The sequence below is a fragment of the Crocuta crocuta genome, unplaced genomic scaffold, assembly GCF_008692635.1.
Source record: "Crocuta crocuta isolate KB4526 unplaced genomic scaffold, BGI_CrCroc_1.0 scaffold831, whole genome shotgun sequence".
NCBI lineage: Eukaryota > Metazoa > Chordata > Mammalia > Carnivora > Hyaenidae > Crocuta > Crocuta crocuta.
In genome coordinates this window covers 141,430-154,363 of record NW_027531990.1, presented here as the reverse complement: position 1 = coordinate 154,363, position 12,934 = coordinate 141,430, and the positions used below count along the sequence as shown (strand labels likewise).

The 12,934-nt window shown below is 35.0% G+C and overlaps 1 long non-coding RNA gene across 2 annotated transcripts in view; it reads left to right on the top strand.

Annotated features, from left to right (window-relative positions):
* The window catches only part of LOC144240679 (uncharacterized), a 294,755-nt gene that overhangs the window by 177,450 nt on the left and 104,371 nt on the right, over positions 1 to 12,934 (top strand). Inside the window, exon 6 of one of the 2 annotated variants that reach the window (XR_013337802.1) lies at positions 4,395 to 4,550. The exons of the other annotated variant lie outside the window; for it this stretch is intronic. This is a non-coding gene — a long non-coding RNA (uncharacterized LOC144240679). Of the gene's footprint in view, positions 1 to 4,394; positions 4,551 to 12,934 lie in introns of those variants that run through there. 2 annotated transcript variants of the gene reach the window in all.

Genomic DNA, 12,934 nt, shown 5'->3' with positions numbered 1-12,934 from the left:
TTGCCACAGAAGGCAGAAAGACCAACTAGGATGCCCCTGTTAACATTGAATATTCTGCTGGAAATGGTATTCCATGGAGTTATAGCAAAGAAAGAAACAATGTGGGGGATTAAAGAAAAACATTAATGTTTATTTTTGAGAGAGAGAAACAGAGAGAGAGAGAAAAAGAGAGAGAGAGAGAGAGAGAAAGCAGGGGAGGGGCAGAGAGAGCAGGAGACACAGAATCTGAAGCAAGCTCCAGGCCCTGAGCTATCAGCACAGAGTCCAATGCAGGGCTCAAACCCAAAAGCTGTGAGATCATGACCTGAGCCAAAGTTGGATGCTTTACCAACTGAACCACCCAGGTGCCCCCAATGTGGATATTTTAAATTTATAAACAAAAATTAACAAGATGGACACAAAGAACATGAGTTTGAAGAAAGAAGTAGCACAGGCCCCATTTATATCAGAATAGAAGACCTAAATGAGGGTACTTTTAAAATTTCACGGTAAGCTTATATAACCCATCTAGAAATTAGACACATTGCTTTCAAAAAGTGGTTTCAGAAATAAAAAGCCATGTTATTAATAGCAGCAAAGTATAACAGTAATATTTTAGCAAGAAATTTGAAAGACTTTTGTGGTTAAAATCTGTAAATCTATAAAAGCTTTTAAAGAGGACTTGAAAACATGGAATGACATACCAAGCATCTGGAAGAGAGCCCTCATCATTGGAAAGATAGTTGTTCTCTCTAAATCAATCTGCAAACAGAATCAAAATCTAAAGACTTTTGAACATGGAACCTCAAAACTTGATTCTAGAATTTATCTTTTCCTATCAAATACACACAGGTACTATAAAAGTCAGTCACTACATAGGAGGTGACTGGTCTTAGTAACTGACAAAAAGAATAAGAGGGCATTTGTTTTTTCTGTAAGGAAACCCAAGTCTAGCAACAAGTTAAAATACTGGAGCGAATGATGAGGAGGGCTCGTCATTTGATTTAATTTCGCTGCCAAACCAATAAAAACAAAGTTTAAGGATAGATTCAAAGTTGAGTATACACCAAAGAGAATGTGGCATACTTTTAATTCTCCTGCCTTTTCTATGTCACATTGGGGTGTCCTGAGTACAGCTTTATCTCAGCTTTGTCTAGAAGTCCCACCTTACACTTCAGGTTCTCAAAAGGCCCAAAGTGGGATGAGCTGGCAAACACCTGGGCGGGGGCAGGGGGAGTTCAGTTGTGTTCACAGCCTTACTTGCTCCAGTGTCTCTACAAGGGATTTGGATCTGCAGGTTTTTGCCCAGAATTAGCCAACCATGCTGTCAGAACACCCTAGCCCATTGTCAGGGACAGCTAGCTTTGCACATTTGGTGCCCTTTCAGAACCTAGTTAACAGACCTGGAATTGATGGACAGATTCAGCTTAGTTATGGCATCTAGAGAACCATTTGGATCCAATAGATACCATAGACTTCCCCACAGAGGGCTATGAAAGTCCATGTACCTATTCCCCTAATAGGATACCATATAATTTATAGTATGATATGATATGTGATATAACACAATATAATACAATACAATATAAGAACTTCCAGGCAAGTCCTTAATAGTTCCTAAATGCCAGACCCAGAAACCCTGGGCAGGTCAGACTTAGACAGAAACACTAAAATGGGGACTCTCTTGAGCCAGATGGCATGGGAGACTGACCCCGTAGGACCTGGGGACAAGTGAGAGTTTCAGTCCCACCAGTCTCACCTCCAGCTGACTGCTGTGGCTACTCCTAAATAGTTTCTTTCCAGGACTCCTTTTAGAGTGTCTGGCTTGGTCTGGTTTGAAATCTAATACCGCTGAATAAATCCACAAGCCACTCTTGAATAAGACCCTACAGAATCCGTACACAAATCAATCACTCCTAACTAGCAAGACCTTCCCATGTGCTCTTATCCCTGTTAATTCTAGGGCCTGTATATACTTAAGAGTGACTATGGAAATGACATTGGTGTTGGTCTTAATCTCTGGCTCTAGGATTCAAGACGTTCTCATTGCTGATACTGGTTGAAATCAGTAGCAAACAGCTCTATTAAAAGTGAAGCAGGGAGCTAACTAGGTGGTAATTACACTGGAATTAGTGTCACTGGATATAGATTCTGGCTCTGGGAATCAATATTCAGTATAATGACTAAATTATACATTTCAATGTAATTATTGGTGAATAGCGACGACATGCCGAAGTTCAAAATTTTCTGAGAATATTTAGTTAATAAAGAGGGAATCATCATAATACATTACTGAGCCTAACTTATTTAAGATATTATTATATATCTATGCAGATAATGATAAAAAATTGCTATTAAAATGTGTTTGTAATATAAAACAATATATGTTTATTATAAGAAAGTTAAAACTCAGGGATATGATAGTGAAAACAATATCACTTCCATTCTCTTTCTCTCTCTCTCTCTCTCTGTGTGTGTGTATATATATATATATAAGTATACACATACATATATATATGTCAGGTATGGACATATATGTTTGTGTGTGTGTGTGTATATTGCAGATAAGCACACATATATCTATCAAATAACTAAGGGGAAAGCATATTTACATTATCTTAGAATTCTTCATGTAATACACACACACCATATACAATTCAGATCCTTTATATCTTTATTGTATTTATAATCATCTGATATATGTTTTATTACCTTAATTATTGCCCCCCACTAAAATTTAAGGTCCAGAAAGAGAGAACATTCTTTTTGTTTACTACTCTACCCTCCAATCCTTGTTTATGGCCAGCTCATAGTATGTATACAATAAATATTTATTGAATTAATAAATGAGGACAATATCATTCCCAATTGATGAATAAAGAAACTGAAACTGGTTATTTAGTAACTTTTTCAGTGTCATGAATAATAAAGTATAAAGCTAGAAATTGAATCCAAGTGAATCTTATCTACAGTCTATATTTTATCCCTAAACCAAGTGCCCACAAATGTGGAATTTCTCTATATTTTAATTCCCTAAAGGTCTGTACTGAATCTACAAATTAAAAAAATGGGTAGATGTGTAAGTCACATACAAGAAAACTTGAACATTTCTTACTGGTACTGCAGTATTATTAATACGTAATTCACTTGACTTGTCAGTATACCAAAGGTCAATAATTTCTAAATTCTCACAAAATTTTCTTTATATTTATCAGTTTGAGATCTCTAGCTAGTCCTATTTCTTATATCTATAGCTGTTAACAGGAAATGAAATATACATTGACACTAATAACCATGCCATCCTGTCAGAAACTGTCTTTCATTGCTGTTCTTTTTATTTTACACTTACAATATATTTAAGATGGCGAAAGAACACAGAAGAACAGATTTAATGTGACTGAAAGCTCCCCACACAGAATCTTAAATAGCACACAGACTCTTCTTTAGAAAAGCAGATACAAGATTGCAATCATTAAGAGGCCATGAAAAAGAGGACAAAGAACTTAACAAACATTTAGATTCCCCCACAAAGCATTTCATCTTTGTCAGAATTTAATTTAAAACATTTCTGACATTCAATTATTCACTGTAGACAGACTCTGAATCAGATCATCTGCTGCCAAAGCTAAATTATCAAATAGAGAGACATAAACCTGAGTGTTTTCTGCATAATGATAGCCCATAATGATAAAAAATTCTTCCTAAAGGCATCATGTACTGTAGATATTAAGACAGGATCTAGGAAGGAAATGGAGACTTTAAAAAAATATGCCTGCATACTCCTAAGCATAGAAATACCTTGAAAAATAAAGTTGAAACTCTTAGAAAGATTTTAATTGGATCTAAGCTTGATGTGATAAATTTCATGTTGTTATTTTACCAGTGTCATCCATTTATTAACACTCTTTCAAATTGTCTTCTTATCTGTTTGCATTTTATCTTGTTGACATGTTTTAATGAATATTCAAATTTGATGTATTAAAATAGATTAACAACTAAATATAGAAATACTGCCACATACTCAGGGCAATATTATCAGGCACTAAAATGGAATCTCTATTAACCATATGTGGCTTATACACATCACAGTGGACTCAAGTGTCACAGAAGGGTGTTTCCTAAGTCACAGTCAGGTATTCTACTAATCCAGAGTCTATACTTTCCCTTAATATGGGTTTAATTTCCATAGCCTAGTTGTCTATACCATGTGGGTCCAAGATGCAGAGTTCTAATCTCTGAACACTCGAAATACCATGAGCACCTGATTTAATTTAAATATCTCAGCCAGAGTTACCTGTCTGCTGTTAAAATGATAACTGGAGTAAGCAATGTTTATCATCTTCATTGGTAAATCCGGTGTTTTATTATCAGAACTAATTTCTTTTAAATGTAAGACAGTGTCTTTACTCCCACAGGTACAAGACCCAGGATGACTTCTGTAAATGAGCCACATCCTTTGCATTCTTCTCCATTGTTCTCACCTACAGTACACAGCCCATTTAACGTAGAATGTTTCTAATTCTTCAGAGCCATATTTGATGTCAGTGAAAGTGAGTGTCATATAACCAGAATCCCTGTTTGCTTAAAAAAATAGAATCTCAATTTGAACTAAGATATATAAAAGGAATAAATTAATTTCAAGATACAGTAGTGTTGACTATCACCAGATAGTCTACATGAGGTACCAAGATGTTGACATAGGAGCCTCCTGAACTTGTCTCCTCCCACTGATGCACCAAATGTACAGTTATACACAGAGCAGTTCCCTCTGGAAGAAATCTAGAGACCACCTGAGTGAATCCTATGCATTAGGCAAATAAGAAAACACCCGCATTGAAATGAGTACGGAAGGCTGAGACACCCTCTTGCCATAAACCACACCCTTGGTATAGTGCCAGACAATCAGGAGAGAACCCCCCCCAGCTCCCAGAATTGCTGGTTATGATTCTCCCCAAGACCCAAAAGAGTTGGTGGACACTTTACCTGCCTACTCCCTTGAGCTCATTCCAACAGTAAAACCCTATTAGCAGCACCTCCCTGGAAGTAGATAGTCCAGATATCTAGTGCCCCAACTCTTGTAGCTGCTACCAAAGGAATGGTCCCCCAAATCACCTAGTTCTGGTAGCTTAGAAGCCTTACTCTAGGACTAGAGCAAAGAAGTTGTTAATGAGAATGAGAGCACTATTTTTAGCTGTCCTGTAGGGCTCAGTGCAAAAGAAGGAAGTCAAAATGTCCATCTCCTAGCTTTTCACTGGAAAGGATTTGATGGCACACATGACAGTGTTAGAGGATCTGGTTTCTAATTAGCATGGATACCGGGCTTATTGTAATTTTCTCAGGAGCTTGAAAGAACCGGTAGGCATTTCCTCTACTTTCTCCCTCTGGCTCATTCCAAAAATAAAACTAACTTGCTAGTATCTCTCTAGAAGGAGCTTGTCCATATATCAATAGGTTTTACAGTCACTATCCAAGGGAGGATGGGCTGTCAAATCACCTAGCTCTGATTGATAGTCAAAGGGTCTTGCATTCACAAGTCCCACATCACTATATGAAATAACAAAGCAGTTTTTAAACTTCAAACAGAACACATCCCTTCCAGCTATATACCAGGGCTCACTCTAGAGGAAAAAGGCAAAACCTACCATCTTCCAGTTTCTCCCTGAAAAGGGTTTAATTTTACACCTCACCAACTATTATCTGAAGGTCTAGGTTCTAATCATCCTGCTTCCAGGTGTTCACTAAGATTCTCAACTTTGGGACACTGATAGATTTTAGCACATCCTCAACTACTGGAAAGCCAGTAATAACAAAGATGGTGGTTTGGACAATTAAAAAGTTTTGATAAACAACCAGGAGCTCAGGCTGCACTGACTGACAAGATTTATCTCCTCCACAAGATCACAGTCTGTCAAGACTGAAAGAGATGGCTGTTTTATCTAATGTGTAGAAACTAACACAGAGTCAAGGAAAATGAAAAATAGTGGAATATGTTCCAAATGAAAGAACAAAACAATTCCCCAGAAAATGATCTTAATGAAACAGAGATAAGTGATTTATTCTCTATAGAGAGAGTTAAAAATTAGAGTAATAAATATGCTCATTGAGGTCAGGGTACTAATGCATGAACAAAGTGAGAATTTCAATTAAGATATAGAAAATATAAAGAAGTGTTGAATGAAGCCCTAGAACTGAAAAGTACAATAATTGAACTGAAAAATTCAATGTAGAGGTTAAATATTAGACCAAAATAAATGAAAGAAAGGATCATAGAACTCAAAAAGAGGATTCTGGGATTCATTCCATTAGAGCAGCAAAAATGTTTTACAAAGAATGAAAAGCAGTAAAGAGATCTTAAAGGACTTATTGGATGCTGTCAGATGGACAACTCTGCACATTACAAGTATCCCAGAAGAGATAGAAAAGGAGCAGAAGTATTTTTAAAGAAATAATGACTGTAAGTTTCTCTAACCTGGGGAAAGAAACAGAGATCCAGAATTAGCAAGTCCAAAATTTACCAAACGAAATGAATCCATACAGACACACACCAAGACACATTATAATTAAATTGTAAATAGCTAAAGACAGAATTTTAAAAGCAGCCCAGCAAAGCAACTTGTTACATAAAAGGGAACTCCCACAAAACTGTCAGTAGATTTAGCAGCAGAAACTTTGTAGGCCAGAGGGAAAGCTTCTGTTACAAATTACCCCATATTTGTTTCTCTAACAACACAAATACAGTAAAACCTGGTTTGCAAGCATATTTCATTCTGGAAATGTGCTTGTAATCCAAAGCACTTGTATATTAAAGCAAATTTCAAGAACCATTGGCTCAGTTGTGATCATGTGACATTCGGTGTCATTTACTACTTGTATAGTAACACATCACTCGTTTATCAAGTTAGAATTTTTTAGAAATGTTTGTTTGTTTTGCAGAACACTTACAGAACAAGTTATTCTCAACCCAAGGTTTTACTGTATGTTGTCTTACAGCTCTGTATTTCATTCGTCCCCGCCATCAAGGGGTTAGCAGGCTATGTTCTATTCTGGATGCTCTAAGAAAGGGTCCATTTCTTTGTTCATTCAGAGGGTTGGGAGAAATTTGGGGTTTTTTTTGTTTGTTTTGTTTTGTTTTGGCCTCAGTACAGAAAACATACTAAAAACCACTGAGTCATAACTTTTAAAGAATGAATTATTGATGTGTGAATTACACTTCAATAAGGTTTTTTTTTAAATGTACTGAGCCACCTATGTGTGTTTATATTGACAAATATGTATAATGGTTCAAGGGATCTTTAATAATTGAGTTATTACTCATGGTACTTGCCCTCTACATCAGCATCATTATTAACTTATATGTTGTGTTATGGAATCACTTAGAAGTGTGTCATAATCTTCACCTACAACTGAAGTACTACTTAGCCCATTATATGGCAAAAGTCATATAAGAATGACTGACCATAGAGCTCAAAAGATGGTATTACTTTCTTATCAGATGGTCAATGAAAGCTACTTAAAGAATTTGATGTCTTCTAGCCAATGTGTAAAATAACACTCTATCATGACACTTTTCAAAATGTGAAGGACTATAAACCCTATGGTACTCTGATGGTGAGAATGACAATAGTAGTATCAATGAAAATGTTATTTTGGAAGCAGAATAAACTGAAAATATGATACCTGGGGTCCTGCAATAATCTCTATGTGAGAGTAAAAGTCTAATTAGGTGGCAGCTTAAAAATGGAAAGTAAGCAATGCTTTTTGGTGATGCCATGAAGTAGTTATTAGAAGCTTGGTCTACTTTCAACAATATTTTCCCCCATTAAAGATTTAAGGAAAACCTTGTACAATTGGTATAAAATCTTGCATCATACCTGGTAAAGTACACATTATTATGCATACACTATTATAAGTCATATAGAAAAATATTTTTCAATCACTTGAATGTTATGATCTAGTTAAATGATTTAAATTTCTTCTCAAGAAAAATAATGGGTTTTGAAATATTACAAAATGACTTTCAGAAGGTTAAGGGTGGGGGGAAACAAAGTGAGAAAAATTCCACTCTTTGTCCTTAACTGTGCAAAACTGGCCCTCCCTGAACGCTTCACACAATAATATGCAGTATATGAGCTCATTACCTATAAATCATTTGTGAAGCTTAATATTTATTTCCTAGTTTACGGTTTTGGGCACAAATCTTTGACACATCATGTTCATGGGTTGCTGAAACAACGAGGGGTTGGATTTACAAGAAATGAATAAATAAAAGAGTATAAAGAGGTATAACACACAATAAATATTACATAGTGAAAATATGTGTAGTTTTGTTAAAGGAAAATCATATTGCATTGAGGATTATAATAGAATCACTATTCCTTACAGAGCAGAGAATTTTTTAAGACAAATTTGTCTTTTAGGTTAAAACTCATATTTGAAATGCTGTTTAAAAATGAAAGAGAAGTTTAATACATCCAAGTGTCCAGTTCCCACTAGCCAAGAACAGTCATAACAGGTCAGTTTGACATAGACTTTCTAGGGATCAGTGAAAGAAATAGATGAAAATATAACTGGTGTTAAATGAGCCTGTAGTAGCAATTGACGATAACCATGAATTCTAAAGTATATTAAAAAAAAAAAAACCACCTGTGGAAGGGTATCACATTTCAAAATTTATCAAAAAAGAATTGTGTTCTTGGGAGCCTCTCCAATCACATAGTATAATCCCTCTATTCCTAAATTTTTGTTTACAATTATATTGTTTTAATCCTCCTTCTAAAGCAATACATTGAGTAAAGTGAAGTGCTTAGCATGTTAATATTTTAAAACCTCTGTATAATTAGTGTTTCTGTATTTTTAGTTTGAATACATTTAAAAGTGATTTAGGAAACATGAATCTCATGACACTTTAATTTTTATTTGTGCTCTGGCCTCAATCTTGATTTGGCTCACGATCACAACCAGACTTAAGAAATTTTAAAAAGTCACTTAACTTCTATGAACCCCAATTTCCCCAGTGAGAGATTATATTTAATATGACTGCAAAAGTAATCCACATCATCTCATGATTGTAAAATGTTTTACATACTTGGTCCCTGAATCCCCTCTAGATTGGCTGTCATTTTGGTGATATTCTTTGTAAAAAAAAAAAAAATCCTCTTACAAATGTACAATGCATTCTGTATTTGTACAGCCCTGACTTTAGCAAACTCTTCTAGACTAATGAATATAATACATTGATTAGTAATTGATTAATAGGGACACCTGGGTCACTCATGTGTCTCAGTGAGTGTCTAACTCTCGATTTCAGCTCTGGTTGTGATCCCAAGGTTGTGGGATTGAGCCCCACATTGGGCTCTGCACTGAGATTAAGATTGTCTCTCTCCCTCTGCTCCTCTCCCCTGCTCATGCTCTCTCTCTAAAAACATTTAAAAAGTTATTGATTAATAATACATTAACCATTAAGGTACATTGATTATATTGATTGAGTATAAGACCAAAATATACACATTCAAATGCTGTTCTAAGGAGAATATATTTATGTAATATTTATACAAAATAGCCATATAAAGTAAATGTCACTCACATGTAAGGTATTATATTTAGGTTCACTTAAGACAAATTAAATTAAAATGTCAAACTGAATGCAGACTGTGTAACTTATTAGCCATTTTGCATATTAAACCACATCAGTTTTTTCAGGGTACAGCTTTCAGGACTTGCTATGTATTTTTGTTTGTTTCTGACTCGCTAACTCCCAGGACTGAAATATGCCACTTCATTCTCTCTGTTCCTCTAAATTCCAATCCTCTGTCAATGACTATAGCATTCTATATACCTCTTCCACCATTTTTGCCCTAATGTGAAGAAATATCTCTTAGCTTAGAAGAATTATTATATTTATTTCCAAAGTATGGATTATGTGTTCTGATCAGCATGCTATCTGACATTTATATAACTTAGTAGGGAGTTGCTTTTAAAATTAGAGTACAGGTATCCTTGCCTTGTACTCCTTGGTAATTTTTAGGATAAAAGAAAAAGAAATTGTACTTTGGGAAAATTAGAAAATATCCAGATGCCAAAAAACAATATAAAAAAGAGATTTTAAAGTCATGAAACATTGTACTTGGCTAAGGGCACATAGATGACTTTGTAGATCATCAGAAGCAGAATGATTGCTTTTTAAAAAACACAAGAAACATTTGGAGAATCACTTTAATAACCTATTGCTTGAAAATCTATTGCCAACATGTTAGAGTAGGCTGTCTAAAATCTGTGATTCCTTACTTAAAATATAAGCAAAAATAAAATGAGCTAACAGACAACATATTCATATACTGTCTTTGTGTATACATGTTAGTTATGAAAAAGCAATAAGGAAATATACTAACACTTGTGAACTTGTATCTTGGTAATATGATATAAATAAATGGTAAATTGCTTTGTAAGGGATTCTTGACACACAGCAGTACATAGTTTGTAAGATAATATTTAATATATTTAATTTAAACCTAAGTTGCATAAATGTTCTACTTCTCTGCCACACTCTCCTTCAACATCTAATTGTCCCCTAAAACAATGCTACCATTTCCAATCTACTGTAATAGAAGAAACCTTCCAAGTGGAAGGAAACTATTCTGCGAATAGATGTTAATGTGGGATAAATATTTTATCATGAAATAAAGAAATGTAAGTAAAACCTCTTCAAAACATACCCCAAAAAAAGGGAGAGAGAAAGAGGATCAAACAAAAGAGGTTATGACAGAAAGAGGAGAGAAAAATTTGAGTTGTAGAACTAACAAAAACAATTTAAAGGAAAATAAAAACAAAAATGAATACAGCATGAGAAACATCGAAATAGAGAAAAGGCATCCTAAAATATCAGAATCAAGATGATAGGCTCAAAACATATAAAGCCAAATTCATTAAAAAAGAAAAAAAGTTTTAGGATAAAAAATATAGAAAACAGATAAAGAAGAATCCATGCATGCCTAATTTATATATCCAGTGAATAGAAAAAAAGTGAAGCTAACATACCAAAATAAACCAGAAAAAAAGTGTTTTCCTTTTGAATGAAAGACCTGAAGGTTGAGATTTAGAGAACATACTTTTAAAGAAACTATAAAACAGTGATCAGTGTCAGAAAATATTAAAATACATAATTTTCAGCTTTAGAGGTTAATGGAAAACTCATATAGGGTCAAAGTCAAGGAAAAAAACTTTTCATAAGCTAGGGAAATTGTCTTAACTTCTTGGGTTTTCATTTTTCCTCCATAGAAAACTTACTGTCTATAAGCAAGTTCTAGAAAGTCACCAATGAAGAAAAACAAGGGAAAAAATACATTTTTCCAGTTTTATTGAGAAATAGCTGACATACATCACTGTATAAGTTTAAGGCATACAGCATGTTGGTGTGATTTACATATATTATAAAATGATTACAATAGCTTTAGGTGTTAACATTCATCATCTCATACTGATATCATAAAAAGACTTGTGATAAGAACTTAGGACTGACTCTTTGATTTTTTAATATTTATTTTTATTTTTGACAGAGAGAGAGAATATGAATGAATGAATGAATGAATGAATGAATGAATGAGGTAGTGGCAAAGAGAGAGGGAGACAGAATCCAGAGCAGGATCAAGGCTCTGAGCTCTCAGCACAGGGCCCAACATGGGGCTCAAAATCACGAACCACAAGATCCTGACCTGAGCTAGCCAGACACTTAATTGACTGAGCCACCCAGGCACCCCTAGGATTTACTCTCTTAACAACTTTCCTACCTATCATATAGCAGAGTTAGCTGTAGTCATTATCACTTACATGACATCCCTAACCAAAAGTTACTCCTTTTGACCACCTTCCTTCCTCCAAATCCTCTTCTTCTCACCTACCATTTCTGGTAACCACACATTTGGATCTCTACTTCTATGAGTTTGGTGGGGATTTTTGTTGTGTTTTATTTTGTTTTGTTGTTTTTTAAATTCTACATATAAGTAAGAGCGTACAATATTTGTCTTTGTCTGACTTGTTTCACTTAGCATGATGCCTTCAAGGTCCATCCATGTTGTTACAAATGGTAGGATTTCCTTTTTTTTTTATGGCTGAATCATATTCCGTTGTACATACATGCCACAACTTCCTTATCCATTTGTCTGTTCAGAGGACAATTAAGTTGTTTCTAGTCTTCACTATTGTAAATAATGTTGTTGTGAGCATGGAGGTTCGGATATCCTTTTGAGTTAGTGTTTTCATTTCCTTTGGACTTATTCCCAAAAGTGGAATTGCTGGACCATATGGTATGATTTTTAAGAAACCTCCATACTGTTTCCATAGTGGCTGCACCAATTTACATTCCCATCAACAGTGCACAAGTGTTCCCTTTTCTCTGTCTCCTCACCAACACTTGTTATTTTGTGTGTGTGTGTGTGTGTGTGTGTGTGTGTGTGTGTGTGTGTGTATGTGTTTTGTTTTTGATGATGGCCATTCTAACAGGCATGAGGTGACATCTCATTGTGCTTTTGATTTGCATTCTCCTAATGATCAGTGATGTTGAGCATCTAGTAAATAAATATTGACTTAGAAATTTCATAACTAGCTAAGCTGCCATTCTATTATCGATACCACACAGGTTATATTTCCCAACATGCCCAAGCATAAGGACTAGTGTATCCATGAACACTTCTGGGGAAAAAAATGCACCTGAAGATGAACTTCATTCAACTAAGTTATGAAATGAGTGTTTCCTGGAAAAATGATAAAAATAGCTATTAAAATATGGACTCTAGACAGGCAGAGAAAGACAAATACCATATGATTGCACGTATAGGAGGATTAGGAGGAACTTAACGGAGGACCAAGGGGGAGAAGAAGGGGGGAAATAGTGGGGGAGAGGGTGAGAGGCAAACCATGAAAGACTCTTGAATGCTGAGAACAAACTGAGGACTGATGGGTG